This window comes from Pristiophorus japonicus, unplaced genomic scaffold (genome assembly GCF_044704955.1).
Source record: "Pristiophorus japonicus isolate sPriJap1 unplaced genomic scaffold, sPriJap1.hap1 HAP1_SCAFFOLD_83, whole genome shotgun sequence".
NCBI classification, from domain to species: domain Eukaryota; kingdom Metazoa; phylum Chordata; class Chondrichthyes; family Pristiophoridae; genus Pristiophorus; species Pristiophorus japonicus.
In genome coordinates, this window is record NW_027254751.1 from 973559 (window position 1) to 993948 (window position 20390).

At 45.2% G+C, this 20390-nt stretch overlaps 1 protein-coding gene across 5 annotated transcripts in view; it reads right to left on the minus strand.

The window, feature by feature from the left end:
• Positions 1 to 20390, minus strand: part of LOC139257404 (zinc finger protein 16-like) — a 210033-nt gene that overhangs the window by 9037 nt on the left and 180606 nt on the right. Inside the window, exons 1-2 of one of the 5 annotated variants that reach the window (XM_070874450.1) lie at positions 691 to 844; positions 395 to 573 (exon numbers count right to left, since the gene is read on the minus strand). The exons of 1 other annotated variant lie outside the window; for it this stretch is intronic. The gene's annotated coding sequence lies outside the window, so the exon portion shown is untranslated. 3 more of the 5 variants (XM_070874449.1, XM_070874451.1, XM_070874453.1) reach the window with 3 other exon arrangements.

Below are 20390 nucleotides of genomic sequence, written 5' to 3' on the forward strand. Positions count from 1 at the left end.
TGATTTGAAAGAGCGAGGTGATTTACTTTCTCTGTTACCTTACACTGTCCACACACAGCCCGAGAATGGCCTCTCCCTTCCCCCACTCACACCATGTCCCGGAACGAGTTCCTGCCCCACTCTGCCTCTTACACACAGCCCCCGAGGGAACTAAACCAGAACGTTCACTCCTGGTTTGGAGAGAGAAAGCAGCAGATTGTAAACAGTGGATTCTGCCCATTCTGTCTCCCTTACCCTGGACACACACTGTCCACACACAGCACGAGAATGGCTTCTCCCTTCCCCTACTCACACTACGCACTGAGACTGGTTCTTGCTCCACTCTGCCCCTTACACACAGCCCCCGACTCCCCCTGAACTCCCCCCGGACTCAATGCCGATCTCTGAGCCTTACCCTGGGGTCGTGGTGTCTCCATTCCCGGCTGTTTTAAACCATCTTCTTCCGCTCACTGAGTGAATGGTGATCCCAGGCAGGGCTGGGGCAGGGGAGGGTGCATGTGCTATTCTGCTCACTGGGAATGACACAGGGGGTGGGGTGAACCGCGCATGTGCAGCTCTCTGTATTAATTCAATCTGTAAAAATCAATTTACTTTGATCAGAATCTGAGCAAAGGAACTCAGCTGTTACTTTACCAAGATGGCCGCGCATGCGCTTTGCTGCTCACTGAACCAAGATGGCGGAGGACTGACCCTGACTTCCTGTACAAAGATGGCCGCCGTTACCCTGGTCCTGTGACCGGGAGAAAGCCTCGAGGCTGCAGCCGCCGATATTCCGGTTGTTGTTCCGGGCTCCCGGCGGGCACCGGTTGTTTATGAAGCCTCCCCGGCTCCCCGCTGCTCCATTACTCACCTCCGCCCCGCGGAGATTGAGCTGTTTTGCGGAACAGATGTTCACCATGTCCTTTCCGCCATTACACCCACCGCGCATGCTCCAAACCCAGCTCGGTTTCGCACCTGCGCACTGGGTCTCTGTCGGTCGCGGGGAATGCTGGGTAAATACCCAAGACCACCTCAGTGACCGGGACATGATTTCCTGGGCCCCCATTGGCCACTGAACATGTTCATTCTGGCCCTCAGTCATTGTTCCTGCTGCTCTGTATAACCCTGTCCCTGAGCTGGAGATTAATGTTCTGTCTCAGGATTGTTTCAAACACCGTGTGTCCAATATTGGATTTCTCCATAAAAATAGACTCATTAATGTTCCCGTCCCTTCCATTCTGGTCCTTTTCTTACTCTAGATTGTTTCACTTCTCACGTAATTCATCTTTTCCCACATCAAATCCCAAACTTGTTTCATTTGAGTATCCGGCTTGTGGATGTCTCAGACTGAACCGGCGTGTCTCACTTTACACTCATTTAACGTTCCTTTCAACCAACCCTTTAAAGAACTATCTTTCGTAAAACTGTAAATCTGTTATTTTCTGTATTTAACGATTGTTGAATGTGGTTAATAGATCTCCACACATACTGCATGTGATCAACTTTGAAATGTTCTGACCTTTGTAATTGCCTTTGCTTATTTTGATTGGTTAGTTGATTACAATTACTTGTTACTAACATACCTTGCAGTATTTCTTGCATCAAAATAATTGTTTAAATACTTCCTTTATCAGGTCTTTAGCTTCCCCACTGATCTCTGTTTCTTTTTGTGGGGGAATCGAGAACTCGGTGGCAAAGTCTGAGCATAAGGGGGCGCCCAATTAAAATGAAAATGAAGAGGAATTTCTTCTCTCAGAGGGTCGTGAATCTTTGAAATTCTCTACCCCAAAGAACAGTGGAGTCTGGGTCTTTGAAAATATTTAAGTTGCAGATAGCGTGCTTTTTAAAGAGAGTGGAGTCAAGGTTTATGGGGAGAGGGCAGGGAAGCGGAATTGAGGCCAAGATCAGATCAGCCAAGATCTTATTGAATGGCGGGGTTGGCTGAAGGGGCCAGATGGCTACTGCTGCCCCTATTTCTTATGTTTTTAGCATTGGTTAGGGGCTGTGCTTAGATGTAGGTTCAGTGGTTGTGGTTTGTGGTTATTTGTTCGGATTGGGATTAGTGATTGAGATAGTCAATAGGATATTCGGCTTAGGATATATTGATTAACTTAGAAAGCACTATTGGCAATATAAGTGTCACTGGACGTGCCCTTTTCCATTTCATGTTTTCAACCTCTCACAGAGACGAGTCACAAAACAGCCTCAAAATGTGTTCATTCAAAGAACCTTCTTTCCTGCGCAAGCCTCATTTCCTTCTGTCAAAAACATATCGTAATCTCTACATTTCTCATGGAAAAATAAATTAGTGACATTAGATTTGGGTATTTTGGAACTATAACAGATGGATACAGTTGTTGCACTGGTTATGTCTAATCATCAAACTGCCTGAAAAGGACTCCTGGCAATAATCTGTCACCAGGCCCCACCAGTCACCGTCTGATTCCTCCATCGTCTCTTCATTCATTATCCACCATTACCCCGAACTAGAGCTGCTTTCACCGGCATGACCATTCTCCATACTGAGGCAATCGCATTATCAAGCAGAGCATAATCACCGGCACAGACTGGTTAGTCCGAGTGGCTCATTTCTATGTAATTCTGTAATTTTGTAGTCTCAGTGTAAGTGGTCCCTGGATTTGATGATTCATTGTAACTGATCCTTGGATTTGGTGCCTCAGTGTAAGGGGTCCATGGATTTGGTGCCCCAGTGTAAGGGGTCCCTGGATTTGATTCCTCAGTGTAAGGGGTCCCTGGATTTGGTGCCTCAGTGTAAGGATTCCCTGGATTTGGTGCCTCAGTGTAAGGGGTCCCTGGATTTGGTGCCTCAGTGTAAGGGGTCCCTGGATTTGGTGCCTCAGTGTAAGGAGTCCCTGGATTTGGTGCCTCAGTGTAAGGGGTCCCTGGATTTGGTGCCCCAGTGTAAGGGGTCCCTGGAATTGGTGTCTCAGTGTAAGGGGTCCCTGGATTTGATGTCTCAGTATAAGGGGTCCCTAGATTTGGTGTCTCAGTGTAAGGGGTCCCTGGATTTGATGTCTCAGTGTAAGGGGTCCCCGGATTTGGTGCCTCAGTGTAAGGGGTCCCTGGATTTGATGCCCCAGTGTAAGGGGTCCCTGGATTTGGTGTCTCAGTGTAAGAGGTCCCTGGATTTGATGTCTCAGTGTAAGGGGTCCCTGGATTTGATGTCTCAGTGTAAGGCGTCCCTGGATTTGATGTCTCAGTGTAAGGGGTCCCTGGGTTTGATGTTTCAGTGTAACAGGTTCCTGGATTTGATGCCTCAGTGTAAGTGGTCCCTGGAATTTAGTGTCTCAGTGTAGGGGTTCCCTGGATTCGATGCCTCAGTTAAGGGGTCCCCGGATTAGATGTCTCAGTGTAAGAGGTCCCTGGATTTGATGTCTCAGTGTAAGGGGTCCCTGGATTTGATGTCTCAGTGTAAGGGGTCCCTGGGTTTGATGTTTCAGTGCAACGGGTTCCTGGATTTGATGCCTCAGTGTAAGTGGTCCCTGGAATTTAGTGTCTCAGTGTAAGGGGTCCCTGGATTTGGTGCCCCAGTGTAAGGGGTCCCTGAGTTTGGTGTCTCAGTGCAAGGCGTCCCTGGATTTGGTGCCTCAGTGTAAGGGGTCCGTGGATTTGGTGCCTCAATGCAAGGGGTGCCTGGATTTGATGTATTAGTGTAAGGGGTCCCCGGATTTGGTGCCTCAGTGTAAGGGGTCCCTGGATTTGATGCCTCAGTGTAATGGGTCCCTGGATTTGGTGCCTCAGTGTAAGGGGTCCCTGGATTTGATGCCTCAGTGTAAGGGGTCCCTGGATGGATAATGACAGTATGAGTGAGATCAGTGATGTATCTGGATGGATAATGACAGTATGAGTGAGGACAGTGATGTATCTGGATGGGTACCGACATTATGAGTGAGGTCAACGATGTATCTGGACAGGTAGTGACAGTATGTGTGAGTTCAGTGATGTATCTGGATGGGTAGTAAAAGTCTGAGTGTGGTAAGTGCTGTAGCTGGATGTATTGTGACAGTATGAGTGAGGTCAGTGATTTATCTGGCTGGATAGTGCCAGGATGAGTGAGGTCAGTGATGTATCTGGATGGACAGTGACAATATGAGTGAGGTTAGCGATGTATCTAGATGGCTAGTGACTGTATGAGTGAGGTCAGTGATGTATCTGGACGGGTAGTGACATTATGAGTGAGGTCAGTGATGTATCTAGATGGGGAGTGACAGTATGAGTGAGGCCAGTGATGTACCTGGATGGGTAGTGACAGTATGAGTGAGATCAGTGATGTATCTGGATGGGTAGTGACAGTATGAGTGAGATCAGTGATGTATCTGGATGGGTAGTGACAGTATGAGTGAGATCAGTGATGTATCTGGATGGGTAGTGACAATGAGTGAGGTCACTGCTGTAGCTGGATGGGTAGTGACAGTATGAGTGAGGTCACTGCTGTAGCTGGATGGGTAGTGACAGTACGAGTGAGGTCAGTGATGTGTCTGGATGGGTAGTGACAGTATGAGTGAGATCAGTGATGTATTTGGATGGGTAATGAAACTATGAGTGAGGTCAGTTATGTATCTGGATGGGTAGTGACAGTATGAGTGAGATCAGTGATGTATCTGGATGGGTAGTGACAGTATGAGTGAGATCAGTGATGTATCTGGATGGGTAGTGACAGTATGAGTGAGATCCGTGATGTATCTGGATGGGTAGTGACAGTTTGAGTGAGGTCACTGCTGTAACTGGATGGTAGTGACAGTATGAGTGACGTCAGTGATGTGTCTGGATGGGTAGTGACAGTATGAGTGAGATCAGTGATGTACCTGGATGGGTAGTGACAGTATATGTGAGATCAGTGATGTATCTGGATGGGTAGTGACAGTATGAGTGAGATCAGTGATGTATCTGGATGGGTAGTGACAGTATGAGTGAGGTCAGTGATGCATCTGGATGGGTAGAGACAGTATGAGTGAGGTCAGTGATGTATCTGGATGGGTAGTGACAGTATATGTGAGATCAGTGATGTATCTGGATGGGTAGTGACAGTATGAGTGAGATCAGTGATGTATCTGGATGGGTAGTGACAGTATGAGTGAGGTCAGTGATGCATCTGGATGGGTAGTGACAGTATGAGTGAGGTCAGTGATGTACCTTGATGGGCAGTGATATTATCAGTGAGGTCAGTGATGTACTTGGATGGGTATGTTCGTATGAGTGAGCTCAGTTATGTATCTGGACTGGTAGTGACTGTATGATTGATGTCAGTGATGTGGCGAGATGTGTCGTGACAGTATGAGTCAGGTCACAGCTGTATCTGGATAGATAGTGAAAGTATGAGTGTGGTCAGTGATATATCTGGATGTGTAGTGACAGTATGAGTGAGGTATATGATGTATCTGGATGGTATGACAATATGAGTGAGAACAGTGATTTATCTGGATGGGTAGTGACTGTATGATTGAGGACAGTGTTGTACCTGGATGGGCAGTGACAGAATGATTGAGGTCAGTGATGTATCTGGATTGGTCGAGAAGATGAGTTAGGTCAGTTATGTATCTGGATGGGTAGTGACAGTATGAGGGAGGTCAGTTTGTATCTTGATGTGCAGTGACAATATGATGAGGTCAGGGATGTAACTGGAAGTCTAATGACAGTATGAGTGAGGTCAGTGATGTACCTGGATGGACAGTGACACTATGAATGAGGTCAGTGATGTACCTGGATGAGTAGTGGCAGTATGCGTGAGGGCAGTGATGTACCTGAATGGGTAGTGTCAGTATGCATGAGGTCAGTGATAAGTCTGGAAGGGTAGTGTCAGTATGCGTGAGGTCAGTGATGTATCTTGATCGGTAGTGACAGTATGAGTGATCTCAGTGATGTATCTGGATGGGTAGTGACAGTATGAGTGAGATCAGTGATGTATCTGGATGCGTAATGACAGTATGAGTGAGGATAGTGATGTATCTGAATGTGTAGTGACAGTGTGAGTGAGGACAACAATGTATCTAGATGGGTAGTGACAGTATGTGTGAGTTCAGTGATGTATCTGATGGGTAGTAAAAGTCTGAGTGTGGTCAGTGCTGTAGCTGGATGTATAGTGACAGTATGAGTGAGGTCAGTGATTTATCTGGCTGGGTAGTGACAGGATGAGTGAGGTCAGTGATGTATCTGGATGGGTAGTGACAGTATGAGTGAGGTCAGTTATGTATCTGGATGGGTAGTGACAGTATGAGTGAGATCAGTGATGTATCTGGATGGGTAGTGACAGTATGAGTGAGGTCAGTGATGTATCTGGATGGGTAGTGACAGTATGAGTGAGATCAGTGATGTATCTGGATGGGAAATGACAGTATGAGTGAGGTCAGTGATGTATCTGGATGGGTAGTGACAGTATGAGTGAGGTCAGTTATGTATCTGGATGGGTAGTGACAGTATGAGTGAGATCAGTGATGTATCTGGATGGGAAATGACAGTATGAGTGAGGTCAGTGATGTATCTGTATGGGTAATGACAGTATGAGTGAGGTCAGTTATGTATCTGGATGGGTAATGACAGTATGAGTGAGGTCAGTTATGTATCTGGATGGTTAGTGACAGTATGAGTGAGGTCAGTTATGTATCTGGATGGATAGTGAAAGTATGAGTGAGGTCAGCGATGTATCTGGATGTGTAGTGACAGTATGAGTGAGGTCAGTGATGTATCTGGATGGGTAGTGACAGTATGAGTGAGGTCAGTTATGTATCTGGATGGGTAGTGACAGTATGAGTGAGATCAGTGATGTATCTGGATGGGTAGTGACAGTATGAGTGAGGTCAGTGATGTATCTGGATGGGTAGTGACAGTATGAGTGAGATCAGTGATGTATCTGGATGGGTAGTGACAGTATGAGTGAGATCAGTGATGTATCTGGATGGGTAGTGACAGTATGAGTGAGATCAGTGATGTACCTGGATGGGTAGTGACAGTATGAGTGAGATCAGTGATGTATCTGGATGGGTAGTGACAGTATGAGTGAGGTAAGTGATGTATCTGGATGGCTAATGACAGTATGAGTGAGATCAGTGATGTATCTGGATGGGTAGTGAAAATATGAGTGAGGTCAGTTATGTATCTGGATGGGTAGTGACAGTATGAGTGAGATCAGTGATGTATCTGGATGGGTAGTGACAGTATGAGTGAGGTAAGTGATGTATCTGGATGGGTAATGACAATATGAGTGAGGTCAGTTATGTATCTGGATGGGTAGTGACAGTATGAGTGAGATCAGTGATGTATCTGGATGGGTAGTGACAGTATGAATGAGGTAAGTGATGTATCTGGATGGGTAATGACAGTATGAGTGATATCAGTGATGTATCTGGATGGGTAGTGACAGTATGAGTGAGATCAGTGATGTATCTGGATGGGTAGTGAAAGTATGTGTGAGGTCAGTGATGTATCTGGATGGTAGTGACAGTATGAGTGAGGCCAGTGATGTACCTGGATGGGTAGTGACAGTATGAGTGAGATCAGTGATGTATCTGGATGGGTAGTGACAGTATCAGTGAGGTCAGTGATGTATCTGGATGGGTAGTGACAGTATGAGTGAGTTCAGTGATGTATCTGGATGGGTAGTGACAGTATGAGTGAGGTCAGTGCTGTATCTGGATGGGTAGTGACAGTATGAGTGAGATCAGTGATGTATCTGGATGGGTAGTGAAAGTATGTGTGAGGTCAGTGATGTATCTGGATGGTAGTGACAGTATGAGTGAGGCCAGTGATGTACCTGGATGGGTAGTGACAGTATGAGTGAGGTCAGTGATGTACCTGGATGGGTAGTGACAGTATGAGTGAGGTCAGTGATGTATCTGGATGGTAGTGACAGTATGAGTGAGGTCAGTGATGTATCTGGATAGGTAGTAACAGTATGAGTGAGATCAGTGATGTATCTGGACAGGTAGTGTCATTATGAGTGAGGTCAGTGATGTATCTAGATGGGGAGTGACAGTATGAGTGAGTGCAGTGATGTGGCTGGATGGGTAGTGAAAGTATGTGTGAGGTCATTGATATATGTGGATATGTCGTGACAATGAGTGAGGTCACTGCTGCAGCTGGATGGGTAGTTACAGTGTGAGTGAGATCAGTGATGTATCTGAATGGGTAGTGATATAATGAGTGAGGTCAGTGATGTAACTTGATGGGCAGTGACAGTATTAGTGACGTCAGTGATGTATCTGGATGGGGAGTGACATTATGAGTGAGCTCAGTGATTTATCTGAATGTCTAGAACAGTATGAATCAGGTCACTGATGTTTATCGGTTGCCAGTAATAGTATAAGTGATAGAGTGATGTACCTTCAGTGTCGTGATTGTATGAGTAAGTTCAGTGATGTATATGGATTGTTAGTGACAGTATGAGTGAGGTCAATGATGTACCTTGATGGGCAGTGACATTATCAGTGAGGTCAGTGATGTACTTGGATGGGTATGTGCGTCTGAGTGAGCTCAGTGATGTATCTGGACTGGTAGTGACTGTATGAGTGATGTCAGTGATGTGGCTAGATGTGTCGTGACAGTATGAGTCAGGTCACAGCTGTATCTGGATGGATAGTGAAAGTATGAGTGTGGTCAGTGATATATCTGGATGTGTAGTGACAGTATGAGTGAGGTATATGATGTATCTGGATGGTATGACAATATGAGTGAGAACAGTGATTTATCTGAATGGGTAGTGACTGTATGATTGAGGACAGTGATGTACCTGCATGGGCAGTGACAGTATGATTGAGGTCAGTGATGTATCTGGATTGGTCGAGAAGATGAGTTAGGTCAGTGATGTATCTGGATGGGTAGTGACATGTGTGAGGGAGGTCAGTTTGTATCTTGATGTGCAGTGACAATATGATGAGGTCAGGGATGTAACTGGAAGTCTAATGACAGTATGAGTGAGGTCAGTGATTTACCTTGATGGGCAGTGACACTATGAATGAGGTCAGTGATGTACCTGGATGAGTAGTGGCAGTATACGTGAGGGCAGTGATGTACCTGAATGGGTAGTGTCAGTATGCATGAGGTCAGTGATAAGTCTGGATGGGTAGTGTCAGTATGCGTGAGGTCAGTGATGTATCTGGATGGGTAGTGACAGTATGAGTGATCTCAGTGATGTATCTGGATGGGTAGTGACAGTATGAGTGAGATCAGTGATGTATCTGGATGCGTAATGACAGTATGAGTGAGGATAGTGATGTATCTGAATGGGTAGTGACAGTGTGAGTGAGGACAACGATGTATCTAGATGGGTAGTGACAGAATGTGTGAGTTCAGTGATGTATCTGGATGGGTAGTAAAAGTCTGAGTGTGGTCAGTGATGTAGCTGGATATATAGTGACAGTATGAGTGAGGTCAGTGATTTATCTGGCAGGGTAGTGACAGGATGAGTGAGGTCAGTGATGTATCTGGATGGATAGTGACAATATGAGTGAGGTTAGCGATGTATCGAGATGGCTAGTGACTGTATGAGTGAGGTCAGTGATGTATCTGGACGGGTAGTGGCAGTATGAGTGAGGTCACTGCTGTAGCTGGATGGGTAGTGACAGTATGAGTGAGCTCAGTGATGTGTCTGGATTGGTAATGACAGTATGAGTGAGGTCAGCTATGTATCTGGATGGGTAGTGACAGTATGAGTGAGATCAGTGATGTATCTGGATGGGTAATGACAGTATGAGTGAGGTCAGTTATGTATCTGGATGGGTAGTGACAGTATGAGTGAGATCAGTGATGTATCTGGATGCGTAGTGACAGTATGAGTGAGATCAGTGATGTATCTGGATGGGTAGTGATAGTATGAGTGAGATCAGTGATGTATCTGGATGGGTAATGAAAGTATGAGTGAGGTCAGTTATGTATCTGGATGGGTAGTGACAGTATGAGTGAGGTCAGTGATGTATCTGGATGGTAGTGACAGTATGAGTGAGATCAGTGATGTATCTGGATGGGTAGTGACAGTATGAGTGATGTCAGTGATGTATCTGGATGGGTAGTGACAGTATGAGTGAGGTCAGTGATGTATCTGGATGGGTAGTGACAGTATGAGTGAGGTCAGTGATTTATCTCGATGGGTAGTGACAGTATGAGTGAGGTCAGTGATGTATCTGGATGGGTAGTGACAGTATGAATGAGGTCAGTGATGTATCTGGATGGGTAGTGACACTATGAGTGAGGTCAGTGATGTATCTGGATGGGTAGTGACAGTATGAGTGAGGTCAGTGATTTATCTCGATGTGTAGTGACAGTATGAGTGAGGTCAGTGATGTATCTGGATGGGTAGTGACAGTATGAGTGAGGCCAGTGATGTATCTGGATGGGTAGTGACAGTATGAGTGAGATCAGTGATGTATCTGGATGGGTAGTGACAGTATGAGTGAGATCAGTGATGTACCTGGATGAGTAGTGACAGTATGAGTGAGGTCAGTGATGTACCTGGATGGGTAGTGACAGTATGAGTGAGGTCAGTGATGTATCTGGATGGTAGTGACAGTATGAGTGAGGTCAGTGATGTATCTGGATAGGTAGTGACAGTATGAGAGAGATCAGTGATGTATCTGGACACGTAGTGACATTATGAGTGAGGTCAGTTATGTATCTAGATGGGGAGTGACAGAATGAGTGAGTGCAGTGATGTATCTAGATGGGGAGTGACAGTATGAGTGAGTGCAGTGATGTGGCTGGATGGGTAGTGAAAGTATGTGTGAGGTCAGTGATATATCTGCATATGTAGTGACAATGAGTGAGGTCACTGCTGTAGCTGGATGGGTAGTTACAGTATGAGTGAGATCAGTGATGTATCTGAATAGGTAGTGACATAATGAGTGAGCTCAGTGATGTAACTTGATGGGCAGTGACAGTATCAGTGACGTCAGTGATGTATCTGGACTGGTAGTGACTGTATGAGTGATGTCACTAATGTGGCTAGATGTGTCGTGACAGTATGAGTCAGGTCACAGCTGTATCTGGATGGATAGTGAAAGTATGAGTGTGGTCAGTGATATATCTGGATGTGTAGTGACAGTATGAGTGAGGTATATGATGTATCTGGATGGTATGACAATATGAGTGAGAACAGTGATTTATCTGGATGGGTAGTGACTGTATGATTGAGGACAGTGATGTACCTGGATGGGCAGTGACAGTATGAGGGAGGTCAGTGATGTATCTGGATGGGTAGTGACAGTATGAGGGAGGTCAGTTTGTATCTTGATGTGTAGTGACAATATGATGAGGTCAGGGATGTAACTGGAAGTCTAATGACAGTATGAGTGAAGTCAGTGGTGTACCTGGAGGGCAATGACACTATGAATGAGGTCAGTGATGTCCCTGGATGAGTAGTGGCAGTATGCGTGAGGGCAGTAATGTACCTGAATGGGTAGTGTCAGTATGCGTGAGGTCAGTGATGAGTCTGGATGGGTAGTGTCAGTATGCGTGAGGTCAGTGATGTATCTGGATGGGTAGTGACAGTATGAGTGAGGTCATGATGTATCTGGATGGTAGTGACAGTATGAGTGAGATCAGTGATGTATCTGGATGGGTAGTGACAGTATGAGTGAGATCAGTGATGTATCTGGATGGGTAATGACAGTATGAGTGAGGTCAGTTATGTATCTGGATGGGTAGTGACAGTATGAGTGAGATCAGTGATGTATCTGGATGGGTAGTGACAATATGAGTGAGATCAGTGATGTATCTGGATGGGTAGTGATAGTATGAGTGAGATCAGTGATGTATCTGGACGGGTAATGAAAGTATGAGTGAGGTCAGTTATGTATCTGGATGGGTAGTGACAGTATGAGTGAGGTCAGTGATGTATCTGGATGGTAGTGACCAGTATGAGTGAGATCAGTGATGTAACTGGATGGGTAGTGACAGTATGAGTGAGGTCAGTGATGTATCTGGATTGGTAGTGACAGTATGAGTGAGGTCAGTGATTTATCTCGATGGGTAGTGACAGTATGAGTGAGGTCAGTGATGTATCTGGATGGGTAGTGACAGTATGAGTGAGGTCAGTGATGTATCAGGATGGGTAGTGACAGTATGAGTGAGGCCAGTGATGTATCTGGATGGGTAGTGACAGTATGAGTGAGATCAGTGATGTATCTGGATAGGTAGTGACAGTATGAGAGAGATCAGTGATGTATCTGGACAGGTAGTGACATTATGAGTGAGGTCAGTGATGTATCTAGATGGGGAGTGACAGTATGAGTGAGTGCAGTGATGTATCTAGATGGGGAGTGACAGTATGAGTGAGTGCAGCGATGTGGCTGGATGGGTAGTGAAAGTATGTGTGAGGTCAGTGATATATCTGCATATGTAGTGACAATGAGTGAGGTCACTGCTGTAGCTGGATGGGTATTTACAGTATGAATGATATCAGTGATGTATCTGAATGGGTAGTGACATAATGAGTGAGCTCAGTGATGTAACTTGATGGGCAGTGACAGTATCAGTGACGTCAGTGATGTGTCTGGACTGGTAGTGACTGTATGAGTGATGTCAGTGAAGTCGCAAGATGTGTCGTGACAGTATGAGTCAGGTCACAGCTGTATCTGGATGGATAGTGAATGTATGAGTGAGGTCAGTGATATATCTGGATGTGTAGTGCCAGTATGAGTGAGGTATATGATGTATCTGGATGGTATGACAATATGAGTGAGAACAGTGATTTATCTGGATGGGTAGTGACTGTATGATTGAGGACAGTGATGTACCTGGATGCGCAGTGACAGTATGATTGAGGTCAGTGATGTATCTGGATTGGTCGAGAAGATGAGTTAGGTCAGTGATGTATCTGGATGGGTAGTGACAGTATGAGGGAGGTCAGTTTGTATCTTGATGTGTAGTGCCAATATGATGAGGTCAGGGATGTAACTGGAAGTCTAATGACAGTATGAGTGAGGTCAGTGATGTACCTGGATGGGCAGTGACACTATGAATGAGGTCAGTGATGTACCTGGATGAGCAGTGGCAGTATGCGTGAGGGCAGTGATGTACCTGAATGGGTCGTGTCAGTATGCGTGAGGTCAGTGATAAGTCTGGATGGGTAGTGTCAATATGCGTGAGGTCAGTGATGTATCTGGATGGGTAGTGACAGTATGAGTGATCTCAGTGATGTATCTGGATGGGTAGTGACAGTATGAGTGAGATCAGTGATGTAACTGGATGCGTAATGACAGTATGAGTGAGGATAGTGATGTATCTGAATGGGTAGTGACAGTGTGAGTGAGGACAACGATGTATCTAGATGTGCAGTGATAGTATGAGTGAGGTTAGCGATGTATCTAGATGGCTAGTGACTGTATGAGTGAGGTCAGTGATGTATCTGGACGGGTAGTGACATTATGAGTGAGGTCAGTGATGTATCTAGATGGGGAGTGAAAGTATGAGTGAGTTCAGTGATGTGTCTGGAAGCGGAGTGATGATATCCGTGAGGTCAGTGATATATCTGGATATGTCGTGACAATGAGTGAGGTCACAGCTGTAGCTGGATGGGTAGTGGCAGTATGAGTGAGGTCACTGCTGTAGCTGGAGGTGTAATGACAGTATGAGTGAGGTCAGTGATGTATCTGGATGGGTAGTGACAGTATGAGTGAGATCAGTGATGTACCTGGATGGGTAGTGACAGTATGAGTGAGGTCAGTTATGTATCTGGATGGGTAGTGACAGTATGTGTGAGGTCAGTGATGTATCTGGATGGGTAGTGAAAGTAAGAGTGAGATCAGTGATGCATCTGGATGGGTAGTGAAAGTATGAGTGATGTCAGTGATGTATCTGGATGGTAGTGACAGTATGAGTGAGGCCAGTGATGTATCTGAATGGGTCGTGACAGTATGAGTGAGATCAGTGATGTATCTGGATGGGTAGTGACAGTATGAGTGAGGTCAGTGATGTGTCTGGATGGGGAGTGACAGTATGAGTGAGGTCAGTGATTTATCTGGATGGGTAGTGACAGTATGAGTGAGGTCAGTGATGTATCTGGATGGCTAGTGACAGTATGAGTGAGGCCAGTGATGTAACTGGATGGGTATTGACAGTATGAGTGTGGTCAGTGATGTATCTGGATGAGTAGTGACAGTATGAGTGAGATCAGTGATGTACCTGGATGGGTAGTGACAGTATGAGTGAGGTCAGTGATGTATCTGGATGGTAGTGACAGTATGAGTGAGGTCAGTGATGTACCTGGATGGGTAGTGACAGTATGAGTGAGGTCAGTGATGTACCTTGATGGGCAGTGATATTATCAGTGAGGTCAGTGATGTACTTGGATGGGTATGTTCGTATGAGTGAGCTCAGTTATGTATCTGGACAGGTAGTGACTGTATGAGTGATGTCAGTGATGTGGCGAGATGTGTCGTGACAGTATGAGTCAGGTCACAGCTGTATCTGGATAGATAGTGAAAGTATGAGTGTGGTCAGTGATATATCTGGATGTGTAGTGACAGTATGAGTGAGGTATATGATGTATCTGGATGGTATGACAATATGAGTGAGAACAGTGATGTATCTGGATGGGTAGTGACAGTATGAGTGAGATCAGTGATGTATCTGGATGCGTAATGACAGTATGAGTGAGGATAGTGATGTATCTGAATGGGTAGTGACAGTGTGAGTGAGGACAACGATGTATCTAGATGGGTAGTGACAGAATGTGTGAGTTCAGTGATGTATCTGGATGGGTAGTAAAAGTCTGAGTGTGGTCAGTGATGTAGCTGGATATATAGGGACAGTATGAGTGAGGTCAGTGATTTATCTGGCAGGGTAGTGACAGGATGAGTGAGGTCAGTGATGTATCTGGATGGATAGTGACAATATGAGTGAGGTTAGCGATGTATCGAGATGGCTAGTGACTGTATGAGTGAGGTCAGTGATGTATCTGGACGGGTAGTGGCAGTATGAGTGAGGTCACTGCTGTAGCTGGATGGGTAGTGACAGTATGAGTGAGCTCAGTGATGTGTCTGGATTGGTAATGACAGTATGAGTGAGGTCAGCTATGTATCTGGATGGGTAGTGACAGTATGAGTGAGATCAGTGATGTATCTGGATGGGTAATGACAGTATGAGTGAGGTCAGTTATGTATCTGGATGGGTAGTGACAGTATGAGTGAGATCAGTGATGTATCTGGATGCGTAGTGACAGTATGAGTGAGATCAGTGATGTATCTGGATGGGTAGTGATAGTATGAGTGAGATCAGTGATGTATCTGGATGGGTAATGAAAGTATGAGTGAGGTCAGTTATGTATCTGGATGGGTAGTGACAGTATGAGTGAGGTCAGTGATGTATCTGGATGGTAGTGACAGTATGAGTGAGATCAGTGATGTATCTGGATGAGTAGTGACAGTATGAGTGAGGTCATGATGTATCTGGATGGTAGTGACAGTATGAGTGAGATCAGTGATGTATCTGGATGGGTAGTGACAGTATGAGTGAGATCAGTGATGTATCTGGATGGGTAATGACAGTATGAGTGAGGTCAGTTATGTATCTGGATGGGTAGTGACAGTATGAGTGAGATCAGTGATGTATCTGGATGGGTAGTGACAATATGAGTGAGATCAGTGATGTATCTGGATGGGTAGTGATAGTATGAGTGAGATCAGTGATGTATCTGGACGGGTAATGAAAGTATGAGTGAGGTCAGTTATGTATCTGGATGGGTAGTGACAGTATGAGTGAGGTCAGTGATGTATCTGGATGGTAGTGACCAGTATGAGTGAGATCAGTGATGTAACTGGATGGGTAGTGACAGTATGAGTGAGGTCAGTGATGTATCTGGATTGGTAGTGACAGTATGAGTGAGGTCAGTGATTTATCTCGATGGGTAGTGACAGTATGAGTGAGGTCAGTGATGTATCTGGATGGGTAGTGACAGTATGAGTGAGGTCAGTGATGTATCAGGATGGGTAGTGACAGTATGAGTGAGGCCAGTGATGTATCTGGATGGGTAGTGACAGTATGAGTGAGATCAGTGATGTATCTGGATAGGTAGTGACAGTATGAGAGAGATCAGTGATGTATCTGGACAGGTAGTGACATTATGAGTGAGGTCAGTGATGTATCTAGATGGGGAGTGACAGTATGAGTGAGTGCAGTGATGTATCTAGATGGGGAGTGACAGTATGAGTGAGTGCAGCGATGTGGCTGGATGGGTAGTGAAAGTATGTGTGAGGTCAGTGATATATCTGCATATGTAGTGACAATGAGTGAGGTCACTGCTGTAGCTGGATGGGTATTTACAGTATGAATGATATCAGTGATGTATCTGAATGGGTAGTGACATAATGAGTGAGCTCAGTGATGTAACTTGATGGGCAGTGACAGTATCAGTGACGTCAGTGATGTGTCTGGACTGGTAGTGACTGTATGAGTGATGTCAGTGAAGTCGCAAGATGTGTCGTGACAGTATGAGTCAGGTCACAGCTGTATCTGGATGGATAGTGAATGTATGAGTGAGGTCAGTGATATATCTGGATGTGTAGTGCCAGTATGAGTGAGGTATATGATGTATCTGGATGGTATGACAATATGAGTGAGAACAGTGATTTATCTGGATGGGTAGTGACTGTATGATTGAGGACAGTGATGTACCTGGATGCGCAGTGACAGTATGATTGAGGTCAGTGATGTATCTGGATTGGTCGAGAAGATGAGTTAGGTCAGTGATGTATCTGGATGGGTAGTGACAGTATGAGGGAGGTCAGTTTGTATCTTGATGTGTAGTGACAATATGATGAGGTCAGGGATGTAACTGGAAGTCTAATGACAGTATGAGTGAGGTCAGTGATGTACCTGGATGGGCAGTGACACTATGAATGAGGTCAGTGATGTACCTGGATGAGCAGTGGCAGTATGCGTGAGGGCAGTGATGTACCTGAATGGGTCGTGTCAGTATGCGTGAGGTCAGTGATAAGTCTGGATGGGTAGTGTCAATATGCGTGAGGTCAGTGATGTATCTGGATGGGTAGTGACAGTATGAGTGATCTCAGTGATGTATCTGGATGGGTAGTGACAGTATGAGTGAGATCAGTGATGTAACTGGATGCGTAATGACAGTATGAGTGAGGATAGTGATGTATCTGAATGGGTAGTGACAGTGTGAGTGAGGACAACGATGTATCTAGATGTGCAGTGATAGTATGAGTGAGGTTAGCGATGTATCTAGATGGCTAGTGACTGTATGAGTGAGGTCAGTGATGTATCTGGACGGGTAGTGACATTATGAGTGAGGTCAGTGATGTATCTAGATGGGGAGTGAAAGTATGAGTGAGTTCAGTGATGTGTCTGGAAGCGGAGTGATGATATCCGTGAGGTCAGTGATATATCTGGATATGTCGTGACAATGAGTGAGGTCACAGCTGTAGCTGGATGGGTAGTGGCAGTATGAGTGAGGTCACTGCTGTAGCTGGATGTGTAATGACAGTATGAGTGAGGTCAGTGATGTATCTGGATGGGTAGTGACAGTATGAGTGAGATCAGTGATGTACCTGGATGGGTAGTGACAGTATGAGTGAGGTCAGTTATGTATCTGGATGGGTAGTGACAGTATGTGTGAGGTCAGTGATGTATCTGGATGGGTAGTGAAAGTAAGAGTGAGATCAGTGATGCATCTGGATGGGTAGTGAAAGTATGAGTGATGTCAGTGATGTATCTGGATGGTAGTGACAGTATGAGTGAGGCCAGTGATGTATCTGAATGGGTCGTGACAGTATGAGTGAGATCAGTGATGTATCTGGATGGGTAGTGACAGTATGAGTGAGGTCAGTGATGTGTCTGGATGGGGAGTGACAGTATGAGTGAGGTCAGTGATTTATCTGGATGGGTAGTGACAGTATGAGTGAGGTCAGTGATGTATCTGGATGGCTAGTGACAGTATGAGTGAGGCCAGTGATGTAACTGGATGGGTATTGACAGTATGAGTGTGGTCAGTGATGTATCTGGATGAGTAGTGACAGTATGAGTGAGATCAGTGATGTACCTGGATGGGTAGTGACAGTATGAGTGAGGTCAGTGATGTATCTGGATGGTAGTGACAGTATGAGTGAGGTCAGTGATGTACCTGGATGGGTAGTGACAGTATGAGTGAGGTCAGTGATGTACCTTGATGGGCAGTGATATTATCAGTGAGGTCAGTGATGTACTTGGATGGGTATGTTCGTATGAGTGAGCTCAGTTATGTATCTGGACAGGTAGTGACTGTATGAGTGATGTCAGTGATGTGGCGAGATGTGTCGTGACAGTATGAGTCAGGTCACAGCTGTATCTGGATAGATAGTGAAAGTATGAGTGTGGTCAGTGATATATCTGGATGTGTAGTGACAGTATGAGTGAGGTATATGATGTATCTGGATGGTATGACAATATGAGTGAGAACAGTGATTTATCTGGATGGGTAGTGACTGTATGATTGAGGACAGTGTTGTACCTGGATGGGCAGTGACAGAATGATTGAGGTCAGTGATGTATCTGGATTGGTCGAGAAGATGAGTTAGGTCAGTTATGTATCTGGATGGGTAGTGACAGTATGAGGGAGGTCAGTTTGTATCTTGATGTGCAGTGACAATATGATGAGGTCAGGGATGTAACTGGAAGTCTAATGAAAGTATGAGTGAGGTCAGTGATGTACCTGGATGGGCAGTGACACTATGAATGAGGTCAGTGATGTACCTGGATGAGTAGTGGCAGTATGCGTGAGGGCAGTGATGTACCTGAATGGGTAGTGTCAGTATGCATGAGGTCAGTGATAAGTCTGGAAGGGTAGTGTCAGTATGCGTGAGGTCAGTGATGTATCTTGATCGGTAGTGACAGTATGAGTGATCTCAGTGATGTATCTGGATGGGTAGTGACAGTATGAGTGAGATCAGTGATGTATCTGGATGCGTAATGACAGTATGAGTGAGGATAGTGATGTATCTGAATGTGTAGTGACAGTGTGAGTGAGGACAACAATGTATCTAGATGGGTAGTGACAGTATGTGTGAGTTCAGTGATGTATCTGATGGGTACTAAAAGTCTGAGTGTGGTCAGTGCTGTAGCTGGATGTATAGTGACAGTATGAGTGAGGTCAGTGATTTATCTGGCTGGGTAGTGACAGGATGAGTGAGGTCAGTGATGTATCTGGATGGGTAGTGACAGTATGAGTGAGGTCAGTTATGTATCTGGATGGGTAGTGACAGTATGAGTGAGATCAGTGATGTATCTGGATGGGTAGTGACAGTATGAGTGAGGTCAGTGATGTATCTGGATGGGTAGTGACAGTATGAGTGAGATCAGTGATGTATCTGGATGGGAAATGACAGTATGAGTGAGGTCAGTGATGTATCTGGATGGGTAGTGACAGTATGAGTGAGGTCAGTTATGTATCTGGATGGGTAGTGACAGTATGAGTGAGATCAGTGATGTATCTGGATGGGAAATGACAGTATGAGTGAGGTCAGTGATGTATCTGTATGGGTAATGACAGTATGAGTGAGGTCAGTTATGTATCTGGATGGGTAATGACAGTATGAGTGAGGTCAGTTATGTATCTGGATGGTTAGTGACAGTATGAGTGAGGTCAGTTATGTATCTGGATGGATAGTGAAAGTATGAGTGAGGTCAGCGATGTATCTGGATGTGTAGTGACAGTATGAGTGAGGTCAGTGATGTATCTGGATGGGTAGTGACAGTATGAGTGAGGTCAGTTATGTATCTGGATGGGTAGTGACAGTATGAGTGAGATCAGTGATGTATCTGGATGGGTAGTGACAGTATGAGTGAGGTCAGTGATGTATCTGGATGGGTAGTGACAGTATGAGTGAGATCAGTGATGTATCTGGATGGGTAGTGACAGTATGAGTGAGATCAGTGATGTATCTGGATGGGTAGTGACAGTATGAGTGAGATCAGTGATGTACCTGGATGGGTAGTGACAGTATGAGTGAGATCAGTGATGTATCTGGATGGGTAGTGACAGTATGAGTGAGGTAAGTGATGTATCTGGATGGGTAATGACAGTATGAGTGAGATCAGTGATGTATCTGGATGGGTAGTGAAAATATGAGTGAGGTCAGTTATGTATCTGGATGGGTAGTGACAGTATGAGTGAGATCAGTGATGTATCTGGATGGGTAGTGACAGTATGAGTGAGGTAAGTGATGTATCTGGATGGGTAATGACAATATGAGTGAGGTCAGTTATGTATCTGGATGGGTAGTGACAGTATGAGTGAGATCAGTGATGTATCTGGATGGGTAGTGACAGTATGAATGAGGTAAGTGATGTATCTGGATGGGTAATGACAGTATGAGTGATATCAGTGATGTATCTGGATGGGTAGTGACAGTATGAGTGAGATCAGTGATGTATCTGGATGGGTAGTGAAAGTATGTGTGAGGTCAGTG